We start from the raw sequence: 16,816 nt of genomic DNA, 5'->3' as shown, positions 1-16,816 counted from the left end.
CAAGTTGATTCCAATTTCAAACAACCGAAAATGAAGCAACAAGTTGTTTTCAACTTCAAACGTGTCTGGAATGAAGCTACAAGTTGTTTCCAACTTCAATCTAGCCAATAATGAAGCTACAAGTTGTTTCCGGGCTCAAACGAGCCAAGAATGAAACTACAAGTTGATTCCAATTTCAAACAACCGAAAATGAAGCTACAAGTTGTTTTCAACTTCAAACGGGTCTGGAATGAAGCTACAAATTGTTTCCAACTTCAATCTAAGTTGTTTCCGGGCTCAAACGAGCCAAGAATGAAACTACAAGTTTGTTAGGTCCAGATATGATTGTAGAAGGGGGGGGTTGAATACAATCAGTACCAAATCGTCGCGGAAGTGAATCTGATTGAATATGATTTGTTAATCAGATTATAATTAATTAATATAACAATGTTTGAAGTCGTTATATAATTAATATGGTTCAGTTTTAATGTCCACTAAAGTTCGTAGAATAAATTCGACAGGGTATATTCTAGATTTAGTGATTAAAACAACCGGGTTATCAAAGCACAGAAAACTGTGGATATAACGAACAAGCAAGTTACTAACAACTTGAAAGCTTTACAAATGCTTTGAATACAAAGTGAATGAACACTTTCAAATGAAGAAACCAAGCCATATTTATAGGCAAGGCTTTGTACATGCAAGACAATCACTAGACAAGACAATTACAAGCTAGCAAAGACAATTACAAGAAGGGTAAGACAATCTAGGCTTGGGCAAGACAATAAGGGGCAAGGGAAGACAATCTCAGATTGTCTACCAAGCTTCAACCAAGTCAGTAAGACAATCAAAAGGGAAGGGAAGACAATTCCTTTGTCAGAAAGACAAACACTACAAACGGCAAGACAATGGAGGATTGTCTTGCACACCTTAAGCATTCGGCAAGACAAGACAAACAGATTGTCTTGCTGGAAGTGTGTCTCTCGGCAAGACAAGACAAACAGATTGTCTTGCAGACTTACACATGCCTTCGGCAAGACAATCTTCAAGGATTGTCTTGCACACCATTGAAATGAATCGGCAAGACAATTAGAGATTGTCTTGCTGATTCAATCAAGGCTAATGCAGACAATGAAGAATTGTCTTGGAAGCATGATGAATCCACTCGGCAAGACAATCCAGAATTGTCTTGCTGAGGTGATTTTTGTGATTAAATAAAGAAATAAAATGGTATATTAAAATAGAAAATTATTCACTTAATTAATTTAATCATATAAATTCATAAATTAAATTAATTCGAGAGTGAATTAATTTAATAAATAAATTACATAATTAATATAATTATTTGAGAAGTGAAATAATAGTCTATTAAAATATTTAATCACACAATCTTCAGTAGAACAACTTCCGGTCTTCTTTAAACTTGAATAATTTCTTCTTGATTTGTCGAACGAGCGAACTACCACTTCTGCTTGACTTCAAATATTTAATTTGGATAACTGATACATAGATGTACTGTCTGGTTCATCTGTATCTAGTTAAATCAAATATTCTTCGTCAAATAAACAATAAGAATTTGGTTAGTTCGTCGAGTCTTCGTCTTGTACGTACATCTTCATTAAATGGAATCTTCTGATGAAATAAAGTATAGAAACTTTATGTCTTCTGAATTCCTGGACGTGCCACAAAAGATTATTTGTGCACTGAGGCTTGAACATATTAATGAACTTCTTTCAGTGGCGTGCAGCAGCATCCTGGAACTTATCTGACATATGATTTCCATAAATCATTTGACGTTCTTCGTACTGATTCCGATGACTTGCTATTTACTGAGCTTTCTTATCTGAGTTGAGTTGTACCTCTTTAAATACAAATAGGCTGAACATATGCCTTTCAATCTCCCCCTATTTGTTTGTTAACATAACATGCAAATTTCCTAGAGGATAACTCAACTAACAGATAAGACAAAGATTTAAACAATAGAATGTAAATAGCAAAAGTTTATGGCTTGCATTAAACATTAAACCATGATCACAAATAGATTACAAAAGGATGTTCCTTGAACATATCTAACAAATATCCTAATCAATCTATTCACTCAGAATGAGTGACTTCTCCTTCTTCAGCATCAGAATAGTGAATAATTGGAGTAGAAGGCTCATTCTGAGTAGGCTCTTCAGCTGCAGTGGATTCTCCACGCTTCTTTCTTTCACGAGCCAGAGCTAGCTGGTGAAGAACTTCCAGATCCACAGGGTCTTCACGGAAGTCAGATGGCTGAGATTTTGTTACACCCTTCATCCTCCGAAAGTATTGAGAAATGTTTCTTCGAGTGCAGTAGGATGAGATTACATCATCAGCATCAGACTTGGCTTTAGATGCGAAGCCCTTGGTCCTTAGTAAGGTGGATGCTAGAGCCAGACGTTTGGCAGGGTACTTTGGCAAAGCCTCTTCATTTAAATAGACAGTGCAGAGGATTTCCAAGTGAACAAACTTGACACAGTAAGGGTTCTTAACAACCTGAGGACTGTTGAAAACAGCACAATCCAACAGTTTGTCACGAAGAAGTTCATTCAAGTTTGAGCAACGCTTGACTTTGTTGCGAAGTACCCAGAGCTCAGATACGGAGAATGATTTGAGAAATTCGACAGATAGTCTGAATGAACCATTTCTCCGTGTGTAGACAATCAGCTCCCATTCTTCTAGCAGTCCCCTAACAGCAGTAGTTACATATTCCAGTTCTAAGGCAAAGGCATGCATAAACACATCCTCATCAGGGTTCACCTCTCGAAGGTCATATATCAGAGATAAGAACTTCTTATCATCGAAAGTTTCCCTTTGAGGTCCATTGAATATTCTCCTAGCAATGTCCCAGCCTTTTCCTTCTTTTCTTTTAATTTCAAGATTCTTCTGCTTGATCGCAGCATCATAGATTTTTTGCTTTTCAATCTTGATTTGTTCCTCTGTGATCAACTTGTCTTCCAGAAGTTTCTGATAATCACGAAGCTTACGCTTCCTGGCTTCATTTTCTGCTTTGAACTTCCTGACATTCTCCTCGTGTTCAGGATCAACAGGTTCTTCCTGAAACAAATAGCTTTCATCAAATTTACCTTCTTCTTCAGCCTGACGATAGGTAGCATCGAATACGTCATCATCATCCATGTCTTTGGGATAATCATCATAATTGTCAGTGTTGAAGACATTTTCAGATTGATGTAGTGGTTCTTTGCCTTTAGACCTTTTATAGCTTTTATCAGCTTCAGAAGTTTCTTTGCCACTTGCTCTTTCTCCACCCTTATCACTCCTGTCAGCATCATCCTTATTACTCCTATCACCAGCATTGCTGTGATCATCTTTGTCCTTATCTTCCTTATCCTTCTCCCCCTTAGTTGAGGGATCCTCTGGAGTGGACTGAGCTGTTGACGGATTAAGCTTTAAGTGATGAATAACTTGAGCCAGAGTTTGCTCCAAGTTTCCAAGCTTTGTCAGACAGAGCTCCTGAGATTGATCAAACTTGTCCATCCTAGAATGAATACCCTTGACATGAGCATCTAATTCCTGTTTGAGAGAAGAATATGAAGGATCAACAACTTTTTCCTGTAGAGTCACCAACTCTTCACTTCTGAATCTGGCATTCTCAGCATTCAACCTTGAAATCTCAGCTTTCATAGCAGCCAATTGTTCCTGTAACAGATCAGTGTTGGTGTGTGCACTCACCTCACGAACACTCAAAGATTTATCACTATCCTCTCGTGCATGTGTTTCGCTCGGTGTTTGCCTGATTTCACTCGTGTTTGTCACACCGTCACCAGTACCTGTATAGACAACCATAGTACCATAAGATGGAACTGTAGGTTGTGAAGGAACAAATTGTCCTTCAGATGCCTGTGAAGGCGGATGTACTTGCAGGTTGCCAAGTATAGCCTGATCCAAAAAGAAAGATTGATCAGAAAGTTTTTCATATGACATTTTTTGAATATCTGTGCTCTCTCTAAGTGAAGAATCAAAAGACAAAGGTTCAACTAGCGTGAGTGCTAGTTGCGTGCTTGACTCTTTACAGGATACCGCGGTCGGAAGGCCAATTTCAATAAATGCATTCTGTGGAGAGAATGAATCTAGAGACTGTATATTTACCATGTCAGTGTCCAAATCCTTTTGGGAGGAAATGGATGCGGCTGCAGTTGTCTCCGGTTCTGCCACCCTTTGCTTCTTATGAGACAGAGCTGCGGGTTCTCTCAGAATTGCACTACCACTCCGTTTCCGGGCTACCTTTCGAACAACTGGTGTTTGAGTAGTGTCGGTTGATGTGTTTGACGAAGAATCAGTTGTTGAAACGAAAACGTCAGCTTGGTTATGAACCTGGGTGTTGACAGGTTCAATGCTGGGAGTCTGGAAATCAAATCCAATATCACAATCAAAATCTGCAATATCAATATTAAAGGTATCAGTGAGATTAGAAAGTACCTGAGCTACCTGTAAATCTGTCCTGAAGTCCTGTAGCTCTGGATTGATAGCAGAATCAGCAGGCAGAGGCTGAGAGGTGGATTGTGGTGGAGGAATGGTATGTGGATGTGTAGGTGAAGGTATTGGTTCAGATTGAGAGGGAAGAATGGAGGCTTGTTGGTCTGGGAAGAAGTTGTATTGTGGAGGAGATTGGTGTTGAGAATTGTATGATGATTGGTGAGGTGATTGTTGTGGAGAATTATAAGGAGGGTTGTAGGGAGAGTAATGTGAGGATTGGCTGGATGATTGATAATCTTGTAGAAGTTGAAGTGGTTGGAAGTTGTGAGGAGGAGATTGTTCCTGAGGTTGGTTATCTTGAAGTTCAGGTTGATCCGGTTGATATTGTTGTTGTTGTAGTGGCTGAGGAACTTGGACAGGTTGAAGGGGAACATTAAACTGTTCCAACATGTAAGGAGTCACAACAAGAGGCACATTCTCATGCTTCTTTTGATTAGCAAGTCTTGATTGAATCTTGGTGCAAGTTCTTAGAATGGGCACCACTGCAGAATCAACGTACATTGCTCTATCAGCATCATTCATCTTGTCACTTAAGAATAGCATTAAGAACCTTGGAAAGTGACACTCCACTTTGTCATTTTCATGAATGGATCTCTGAGAGACAGAACCCATTTTTCTGATAATCTCCTTTAGTAATATCTTCCCGAAGTTAATTCGACGATTGTAAGCCACGGAGAATCCAAAGATTTGTAGCATGGAAGATATATTGTGAAAATTCTGCCTCGTAGTTGGAGCAAATACCTTTGCCAAAGTATCGAAGAAGACATCCCATTCAGCCTTCAATTTGCTTTTAGACATTCTAGGGAGAAAAATCTGTCCCTGGTAGTGGATGTCTTGGAAGAATTGAGTTAACTCAGCACTGGTTGGTTCCACTTGAAAGTTATTCCTTGGAAACCCTAGAATTCTGTTCACATCATCAACAGTTATAACAATCCTTCGTCTATTTGGTAGATCACCAATCAACTTATAATTCTCGAGAGTTGTAGAGTTGACGGCATTAGAGTAGAAGTCGAAGAGTGGTTGCACTTGAATAGGAACATCAGCGGTTAGTGCAGTACTGACAAGACTTTGTTGAGTCAGAAAGCGAATCCATTTCTTGAAACGATCAGAACAATCCTCGTAGTTTAGGTTAGCACAATAATTGGTCTCAGCAATCTCAAATTCTCCGGCCATTTTTAGTAATTAAAAATTGAATTAAGCGAGAAATTTTCAAATAAAAGATTAATTTTCAATTATCTCGCAAAGTTCAATTAATAATTAAACTTGATTAATTAATTATTAATTCGAAATATTAGAATAATCTCGAATTAAAAGTTAATTAATTAAAATGGAGCTTAGTCAAATAATCCAACTCAGCCAAACACTCCCTTAAGTTCAAACACCACAAACTCACAAAATCAGCCAAACAGTCCCTAATTGAGAAAATCCCCAAATTAACCAAGAACCCTAACTCCAAATCCTTTCAAATCAGTTCGAAGGTCACACGAATAACACAGATTAATCGAACTCTAGTCAATCCACAGTACAAACTCAGTCGAAGAGCTTTAAAAATCGACTAAACTTCGGCGAAAATCTGACTAAAATCCGGCAGAGTTTCGTTTAAACAAGGACGAAATCGAGTAACCAGCAAGCGTGAAAGCTTGTAAAAACCAAACCCAGCAAGTTTTTGATGATAAAACTTGAAAAACAATGAACGGAAATCGTGTATAGGAGAGGGCAGATGGAGAAGATGAAGTAGGATCAGCAAGACAATCGAATTGTCTTGCACGATTGTCTTGTAGATATATATATACACGTACGCAGTAAGACAACGGGAGAGTAGTCTCGATAAGACAATTCAAAATTGTCTTGCCGAGACCAAGTATAACAGACAAAAGGCTGTGTCAGTAAGACAATCTGATTGTCTTACTGATACGACAACTGACTTAAGACAGACTCGGTAAGACAATGGGATTGTCTTGCCGAGTTGTTTGAAAATCGGTGAAAAACCGGTTCAGCAAGACAATCTAATTGTCTTGCCGAGCCTAATTGTAGACAAAACCATTGTCTTGCCGAAAATCAAATAAAAATAATAGGATTTTTGATTATATTAAAAGATAAAACATTTTGCAATTAAACTAAAAAAACTATAATAAAAACAATAGTATATAATACACGAATATTTTGTAAATTTCAACTTTAGTTAAATATAACTATTTACGACTTTAACTTTAATTCAATAAAATGAATTAACTTAAAATCAAATATTTATACTTAATTAATTTTGAAAAATACAAAATAATTACAAATAATTATCTAAATGCCTAGAGAATATTACAGGGGAGTGTATGAGCATTTAGAAAATCATTTACTAATTTACAGGCATGCATAATTAATTAGAATAATATCAGATAATATACAGAAAATCATATAAAATCTAATAAAATAGATATAATTATACAGAAAATTCACAAAAATATACAAAAACATATAATGCATATGAAAAATATATACAAGAGAACTATGTCATATTTAACATCCCTAACTCACAAACCAGCTTAGAGAAAGTGGATTCATCCAGTGGTTTCGTGAAGATGTCAGCAATTTGCTCAGTCGTGGGTACAAAATGTAACACCACTGTACCATTTATGACATGTTCTCGAATGAAATGATACCTGATATCAATGTGCTTGGTTCTTGAATGTTGAACCGGATTGTTGGAAATGGCTATGGCACTTGTATTATCACAAAATATAGGAATTTTGTTTACTACAACACCATAATCATTCAGTTGGTTCTTGATCCACAAGATCTGAGCACAGCAGCTACCAGCAGCTATATACTCAGCTTCAGCAGTAGAGGTAGACACAGAGTGCTGCTTCTTGCTATACCAGGAAACCAACCGACGTCCTAGAAATTGACAGCTTCCAGACGTACTCTTCCTATCAATCCTGCATCCTGCATAATCAGAATCTGTATAGCCGGTTAAGTCAAAACCAGTATTCTTAGGGTACCAAATACCTAAACCAGGTGTACCCTTAAGATATCTAAAGATTCTTTTGACGGCTATAAGATGTGATTCTTTAGGATCAGCTTGGAACCTAGCACACAAACATGTTGCAAACATGATATCTGGTCTACTTGCAGTAAGATAAAGTAGAGAGCCAATCATACCACGATAGCTTGTGATATCAACTTTCTTACCAGATTTATCCTGGTCAAGCTTTGTGGCAGTGGCCATGGGTGTCTTTGCCGGTGAAGAGTCTTCTAGATTGAACTTCCGAAGAAGATCTCTGACATACTTGGATTGGCAAATGAATATTCCATCTTCCTTTTGGCTTACTTGAAGACCAAGAAAGTAGGACAGCTCACCCATCATACTCATCTCATAGTTACTCTGCATCAACTTAGCAAATCTCTTGCACAAGTTATCGTTAGTAGAACCAAATATAATATCATCAACATATATTTGTACAAATATCATATCTTTATCATGCAATTTGTAAAAGAGAGTTTTGTCTATGACACCTCTAGTAAAGTTGTTTTCTATTAAAAACTCAGAGAGAGTGTCATACCATGTCCTTGGTGACTGCTTGAGTCCATAGACAGCTTTGAATAGGAAGTATACAAAATCAGCAAACTCTGGATTTTCAAAGCCAGGGGGCTGTTCCAGATATACTTCTTCTTCTAGCTTTCCATTCAGAAATGCACTTTTCACATCCATTTGATATACCTTGAAGTTGGAGTGTGCAGCAAATGCAAGAAATATTCTGATGGCTTCAAGACGAGCAACTGGAGCATAGGTTTCATCGTAATCAATTCCTTCTTCCTGAGAATAACCTTTTGCAACCAGTCTGGCTTTGTTTCTTACAACAATGCCATCACCATCTAACTTGTTACGGAAGACCCATCTAGCTCCAATGGTAGATTTTCCTTTTGGTCTTGGAACCAGGGCCCAGACTTCTTGTCTCTCAAATTGATTGAGTTCTTCTTGCATGGCAAGAACCCAATCAGGATCAGCAAGTGCTTCTTCTATTTTCTTTGGTTCTAGTTGAGATAGAAACCCAGAGAATAGACATTCATTTGTCGTAGCACTTCTAGTCCTTACACCAACATCAGGATCACCAATAATCAAATCAAAGGGATGATCTCTGCTCCAAATCCTTTCCCTTGGAAGTTGTGTCCTTGATGATTCAGCAGTATTATCATTAAGCTGAAATGTGTGACTAGTTGATCCATCAGCTCCCCCTGAGTTGTTGCCAGGTTGACTTGATGATCCACCACTGGCATCAGTGGAATCTCCAGCATTATTGCTATTTCCTCCACCATTGCCTGGATCATCATCATTGTTGTCATCTCCTGTTGCAACCTCAGGTGGAACATCATCATCTGAATCAGAATCTGGATAGTTGTCAAACTTCAGAGATTCAGATGAATCAGCAGATTGTATACTTGGAAGTTTAGTGTCATCAAATGTAACATTGACACTAACTTTCACTGACAGAGTATCAATTATAAAAACTCTATAAGCATTATTTGTATAACCAACAAAAATTGCTTCAGAAGCCTTTGGTTCAAACTTGTTCAAGTTCTCTTCACCATCCTTGAGAACAAAACACTTGGCTCCAAAGACATGAAGATGTTTAACATATGGTTTCTTGTCTTTATACAAATGAAATGGAGTTTTCATATGATCCTTGTTGATCAAAGTCCTATTCTGGGTATAACAAGCAGTGGCCACAGCTTCAGCCCAAAAGTACAGTGGAAGCTTTGATTCAGCAATCATAGTCCTTGCAGCTTCAATCAGTGTACGATTCTTTCTTTCGACGACTCCATTCTGCTGAGGAGTCCTTGGTGCTGAATACTGCCTTCTAATTCCCTTTTCAGAGTAAAAGTTGATTAGAGTTTGATTCTTAAACTCAGTTCCATTGTCTGATCTTACAGCTTTTACAGGAACACCTTTTTCCAACTCAACCAACTTGATATGATCAATTACTGTCAGGGGAGTTTCATCCTTGGAAGAGAGGAAGTAAACCCAAGTAAATTTCGAGAAGTCATCCACAATGACTAAGGCATATCTTCCTCCATCAATAGATGCAACATTCACGGGGCCAAACAAATCCATATGCAACAAATGAAGTGGATCTGTAATGGTATTGATGGTTTTGCCTTTGTGAGATGCTCTCTTCGCTTTTCCTTTCTGACAAGCTTCACAAAGATCATCAGTTGAGAATTCCAGGGAAGGCAACCCTCTCACTAGATCTCTCTTGACTAGAGAGTTCATGGTTTTGAAGTTGAGGTGTGAGAGCTTCTTATGCCATAACCAACTATCTTCAGCAGACGCTTTGGCGTAGAAACAGTGAACTTCGTTTCCTGGTCCTGAAGACAAATCAGCTACGAATATATTGCCTTTCCTTATGCCACATAGTGAAGGACGCTTATCCTTGATATGTTTGATGATACATATCTCCTTTTCAAAATGAACATAATAACCTTTGTCACAGAATTGACTGACACTCAGGAGATTATGTCGAAGTCCTTCAACTATTGCAATATCTTCTATGATGATCCTCCCAATTTTGTACTTGCCATATCCCACAGTACGACCTTTGCTATTATCAGCAAAACTGACTGTAGGGCCAGCTCCTTCTCTTATGTCCTCCAGCAGGGATTTGTTGCCAGTCATGTGCATTGACGCTCCACTGTCAAGCACCCAGGTAACACGAACAACTCCACTGGCACCCTGCAAAAGACAACTTGATTAGACAGTCTTTGGGACCCACACTTGATTGGGTCCGGCAGTCTTAAAGAACTGATTTCTATCAGGTAATACAACAGAGCCTCTTGGACTGATACTTGGTTCAGATTTGACTGAACTTACTTCCTTAACAACAGCCTTATAAACCTTGGTTTTAGGCTTTGGAACATAAGTCTCCTTTCTCTTGTGAGAAGGACTAGCAGTCTTTGATCTAGCATGCTTGTTGTTTGTGTGTTGTCTAGGTGATGTGTTTTCATTTTTAGCATGCAAATTTTTAAAATAAGCAGACATCAAATTGAAAGCACAAGTCATACAATTATCAACACTACAAGATTTATGACATGCATCAAAAGCAGGAGCAACAGAAGTATCAGTCACAGTAGTAGGAACATCAATAGATTCTACTCTAACCTTATTATCAGATTTAAAGTTCTCAGTAGAATGACATCTATTGTTCTTGTTCTTACTATTAACAAAATTATTGGGCTTGTTGAATTTAGTTCTCTCAGAGTTGACACCTAAACCAGCTTTAGGCAACCTAACATTGCCTTTCACTTTAATTGGTTTCAGGTTTGTCAGAATCTCATCTCTCATCTCATTACTCTCTTTCATTTTAAGGTCTTCCTGTTTTAGTTCATATCTAATGACAACAGGAGTCTCTAAAAGAGGTTCAGCTTCTGAGGTTTTAAACAAAGGTTTAAGGGAATCTTTCAAAACAAAAGGAATCCCTCTCTCTTCAGCACTCTTCTTAAAAGGAGTAATGTTACTAGCCTTACCTACAGATTTGTTATAGTCAAAGCCTATTCCAACAGTTCTCTTGATCTCTTGTTTATCATTGAGTTCTTTGACTATCAAGGAGGCATCCTTAAAGGCTTTACATTTCACTTTCTCTTCGTCTAGCTGAAGTCTTAAAGCAATCTCACCTTTCTCTAGAACTTTGACTTTAGCACATTGTAATCCTAAGTCCATAGTCAATTGTTCTATTTTAGGTTTTAATACTTTCATCTCATTCATTTATAAGCATGAATTTCTAAGACTAAAGTATCAATTTTAAGATTAGCAGCTTTCATCCTTTTAATAGCATCATCTCTTTCAAGTCCTAATTGCATAAACAGTTTAGGGCATGTAGGATCTACCTGAAAGCTTCCAGCAGGAGGAGGTGAAGATGATCCAGTAGTAGCCATGAAAGCAACATTCCCTAGCTGCTCCTCTTCATCACTATCTGTATCATCCCAGCTTTTGCCTTCTGCCAGATAAGACTTGCTTTTGAAACCTTGACTTCCAGAAGTACCATGATGCTTTCTAACCAGTGCATCATACTTCTGCTTCAGCTCATCATACGAATCTTTTCTTTTTCCTTGAACCTTGGGCTGTTTGCATTCAGTTGCAAAGTGTCCAGGTTCACCACAATTGAAGCATTTGAACTTGCTTCTGTCCACCATCCCAGTTTTATATCCTCCTTTACTTGTAGAAGATGAATAGCCTCCCTTCTGAAACTTACTAACAGTAGGTTTGTATTTATAGGAAGGGTTCTTCCGGAATCTCATGTTTCCAAACTTCTTGGCAAACAGTGATAGAGATTGATCTTCTAACTGTTCCAGCTCTTCCATTGTATAGAACTCTTCATCACCACTGGTAGAAGCAGTCTGACCCATCTCAGGTACAACAAATTCCTGAGTAGTCTCAGAAGGAACAACAACATCCTTCTTCTTTTCTTCCAGTACAGGTGACTCAACAACTAGAGCTCTCGAATGGTTCTGTGTTTACCCCAGCCATATCTCTGTTACTCTGAACTTGCTCCAGTTCATAAGTTTTCAAAACTCCGTAGAGTCTTTCCAGAGAAATCTCATTCAGGTCTCTGCTTTCCCTGATGGCAGTGATTCTGTGTTCCAGATGTTCAGGAAGGGTTAAGAGAACTTCATGTTGACCCTCTTTTCTTGTCGTAGAATTTCCCATTCAGATTTACATTATTTTATCAAATTATAAAGTTGATAAATACTTCTGAAATCCCTTCACCGGGATGAGAACAACCTGTTCATAACTCGGGCCCTCAGTACTCTCTTTCTTGTTTTCCCTAACTTCCTCGCGCCTTCATTGGATAATCTCTAATGTATCCCAAGATTGCCTTGGTCGGTTCGTACAATTTACACAGATTGTACATTACTGGGTTTAGAGTTCAACCAGATAGTTGAAGAGCATCATCTAAGTTCATCTGATCACTCTCTTCGTCTGTGTACTCAGACAGTTCTTTCGGAATGACTGATGATTGGGATAAACACACCATTCTCTTCGCTGTGCTAATATGACCTTTCATCGGAGTTAGTAAACACCTTGTCTAACTCCCGATGTATTTTTGTTCGCAGTTCGGAGGATACGAACCTATGCTTTTCCATAGGCCCAAGTTTGTTTCCTGGCTGACCTGTGGGATTTTAATGCTATGATCTTTTGCGTACTCATTTTTAGGACTTAAAGTGAATAGGTTTGGAGAATTAGATTTTTGAGAAGAAAAATATTATTTTTAATCCAAAATCACTTTTTGGAATAAACTTAATCGAATAAAAAAACTATTTGGACGTTACCGAGTGTGTATAGGATCCTTGATACGGAAACATGGTATCAAACCGCTCTGATGCCAATTGTTAGGTCCAGTATGATTGTAGAAGGGGGGGGTTTTGATACAATCGACCAAATCGTCGCGGAAGTGAATCTGATTGATATATGATTTGTTATCAGATTTATAATTACTAATATAACAATTTTGAAGTCGTTTATAATTAATATGGTTCAGTTTTAATGTCCACTAAAGTTCGTAGAATAAATTCGACAGGGTATATTCAGATTAGTGATTAAAACAACGGTTATCAAAGCACAGAAAACTGTGGTATAACGAACAAGCAAGTTACTAACAAACTTGAAAGCTTTACAAATGCTTTAATACAAAGTGAATGAACACTTCAAATGAAGAAACCAAGCATATTTTAGGCAAGGCTTTGTACATGCAACGACAATCACTAGACAAGACATACACAGCAAAGGACAATTACAAGAAGGGTAAGCAATCTAGCTGGGCCTACAAGTTGTTTCCGGCCCCTTTTAAAAACGAGCCAAGAATGAAACACAATTCATTCCAATTTCAACAACCACCGAAAGAAGCTACAAGTTGTTTTTCACTTCAATGGGTCTGGAATGAAGCTACAAGTTGTTTCCAACTTCAATGTAGTCAGAATGAAGCTACAAGTTGTTTCCTCCGGGCTCAAACAAGTCAAGAATGAAAACTACAAGTGATTACAATTTCATACAACCGAAAATGAAGCTACAAGTTCATTTCAACTTCAAACGATTCTGGAATGAAGCTAAAAGTTGTTTTCAACTTCAAACGGGTCTGGAATGAAGCTACAGTTGTTTCCAACTTCAATGTAGTCAATAATGAAGCTACAAGTTGTTTCCGCCCTCAAACGAGTCAAGAATGAATCAACAAGTTGTTTTCAACTTCAAACGGGACTGGAATGAAGCTACAAGTTGTTTCCAACTTCAATCTAAGTTGTTTCCGGGCTCAAACGAGCCAAGAATGAAACTACAAGTTGATTCCAATTTCAAACAAATGAAAATGAAGCTACAAGTTGTTTTCAACTTCAAACGAGCCTGGAATGAAGCTACAAGTTGTTTCCAACTTCAATCTAGTCAATAATGAAGCTACAAGTTGTTTCCGGGCTCAAACGAGGCAAGAATGAAACTACAAGTTGATTCCAATTTCAAACAACCGAAAATGAAGCTACAAGTTGTTTTCAACTTCACACGAGTCTGGAATGAAGCTACAAGTTGTTTACAACTTCAATGTAGTCAATAATGAAGCTACAAGTTGTTTTCGGGCTCAAACGAGTCAAGAATGAAACTACAAGTTGATTCCAATTTCAAACAACAGAAAATGAAGCTACAAGTTGTTTTAAAATTCAAACGAGTCTGGAATGAAGCTACAAGTTGTTTACGATTTCAATGTAGTCAATAATGAAGCTACAAGTTGTTTCCGGGCTTAAACGAGCCAAGAATGAAACTACAAGTTCATTCCAATTTCAAACAACCGAAAATGAAGCTACAAGTTGTTTTCAACTTCAAATGGGTCTGGAATGAAGCTACAAGTTGTTTCCAACTTCAATGTAGTCAATAATGAAGCTACAAGTTGTTTCCGGGCTCAAACAAGTCAAGAATGAAACTACAAGTTGATTACAATTTCATACAACCGAAAATGAAGCTACAAGTTCATTTCAACTTCAAACGATTCTGGAATGAAGCTAAAAGTTGTTTTCAACTTCAAACGGGTCTGGAATGAAGCTACAAGTTGTTTCCAACTTCAATGTAGTCAATAATGAAGCTACAAGTTGTTTCCGCCCTCAAACGAGTCAAGAATGAATCAACAAGTTGTTTTCAACTTCAAACGGGACTGGAATGAAGCTACAAGTTGTTTCCAACTTCAATCTAAGTTGTTTCCGGGCTCAAACGAGCCAAGAATGAAACTACAAGTTGATTCCAATTTCAAACAAATGAAAATGAAGCTACAGGTTGTTTTCAACTTCAAACGAGCCTGGAATGAAGCTACAAGTTGTTTCCAACTTCAATCTAGTCAATAATGAAGCTACAAGTTGTTTCCGGGCTCAAACGAGTCAAGAATGAAACTACAAGTTGATTCCAATTTCAAACAACCGAAAATGAAGCTACATGTTGTTTTCAACTTCACACGAGTCTGGAATGAAGCTACAAGTTGTTTACAACTTCAATCTAGTCAATAATGAAGCTACAAGTTGTTTTCGGGCTCAAACGAGTCAAGAATGAAACTACAAGTTGATTCCAATTTCAAACAACAGAAAATGAAGCTACAAGTTGTTTTAAAATTCAAACGAGTCTGGAATGAAGCTACAAGTTGTTTAAGACTTCAATCTAGTCAATAATGAAGCTACAAGTTGTTTCCGGGCTCAAACGAGTCAAAAATGAAACTACAAATTAATTCCAATTTCAAACAACCGAAAATGAAGCTACAAGTTGTTTTCAACATCAAATGTGTCTTGAATGAAGCTACAAGTTGTTTCCAACTTCAATCTAGTCAATAATAAAGCTACAAGTTGTTTCCGGGCTCAAACGAGCCAAGAATGAAACTACAAATTAATTCCAATTTCAAACAACCCAAAATGAAGCTACAAGTTGTTTTCAACTTCAAACGAGTCTGGAATGAAGCTACAAGTTGTTTACAACTTTAATCTAGTAAATAATGAAGCTACAAGTTATTGTCGGGCTCAAACGAGTCAAGAATGAAACTACAAGTTGATTCCAATTTCAAACAACAGAAAATGAAGCTACAAGTTGTTTTCAACTTCAAACGGGTCTGGAATGAAGCTACAAGTTGTTTCCAACTTCAATGTAGTCAATAATGAAGCTACAAGTTGTTGCCGGCCTGAAACGAGCCAAGAATGAAACTACAAGTTGATTCCAATTTCAAACAACCGAAAATGAATCTACAAGTTGTTTTCAACTTCAAACGAGTCTGGAATGAAGCTACAAGTTTTTTACAACTTCAATCTAGTCAATAATGAAGCTACAAGTTGTTTTCGAGCTCAAACGAGTCAAGAATGAAACTACAAGTTGATTCCAATTTCAAACAACAGAAAATGAAGCTATAAGTTGTTTTAAAATTCAAACGAGTCTGGAATGAAGCTACAAGTTGTTTACAACTTCAATCTAGTCAATAATGAAGCTACAAGTTGTTTCCGGGCTCAAACGAGTCAAGAATGAAACTACAAATTAATTCCAATTTCAAACAACCGAAAATGAAGCTACAAGTTGTTTTCAACTTCAAACGAGTCTGGAATGAAGCTACAAGTTGTTTACAACTTCAATCTAGTCAATAATGAAGCTACAAGTTGTTGTCGGGCTCAAACGAGTCAAGAATGAAACTACAACTTGATTCCAATTTCAAACAACAGAAAATGAAGCTACAAGTTGTTTTAAAATTCAAACGAGTCTGGAATGAAGCTACAAGTTGTTTCCAACTTCAATGTAGTCAATAATGAAGCTACAAGTTGTTTCCGGGCTTAAACGAGCCAAGAATGAAACTACAAGTTCATTCCAATTTCAAACAACCGAAAATGAAGCTACAAGTTGTTTTCAACTTCAAATGGGTCTGGAATGAAGCTACAAGTTGTTTCCAACTTCAATGTAGTCAATAATGAAGCTACAAGTTGTTTCCGGGCTCAAACAAGTCAAGAATGAAACTACAAGTTGATTACAATTTCATACAACCGAAAATGAAGCTACAAGTTCATTTCAACTTCAAACGATTCTGGAATGAAGCTAAAAGTTGTTTTCAACTTCAAACGGGTCTGGAATGAAGCTACAAGTTGTTTCCAACTTCAATGTAGTCAATAATGAAGCTACAAGTTGTTTCCGCCCTCAAACGAGTCAAGAATGAATCAACATGTTGTTTTCAACTTCAAACGGGACTGGAATGAAGCTACAAGTTGTTTCCAACTTCAATCTAAGTTGTTTCCGGGCTCAAACGAGCCAAGAATGAAACTACAAGTTGATTCCAATTTC

The sequence above is a fragment of the Daucus carota genome, chromosome 3 (assembly GCF_001625215.2).
Source record: "Daucus carota subsp. sativus chromosome 3, DH1 v3.0, whole genome shotgun sequence".
In the NCBI taxonomy this organism is placed as follows: domain Eukaryota; kingdom Viridiplantae; phylum Streptophyta; class Magnoliopsida; order Apiales; family Apiaceae; genus Daucus; species Daucus carota.
Note: the sequence above shows the minus strand (reverse complement) of the source record.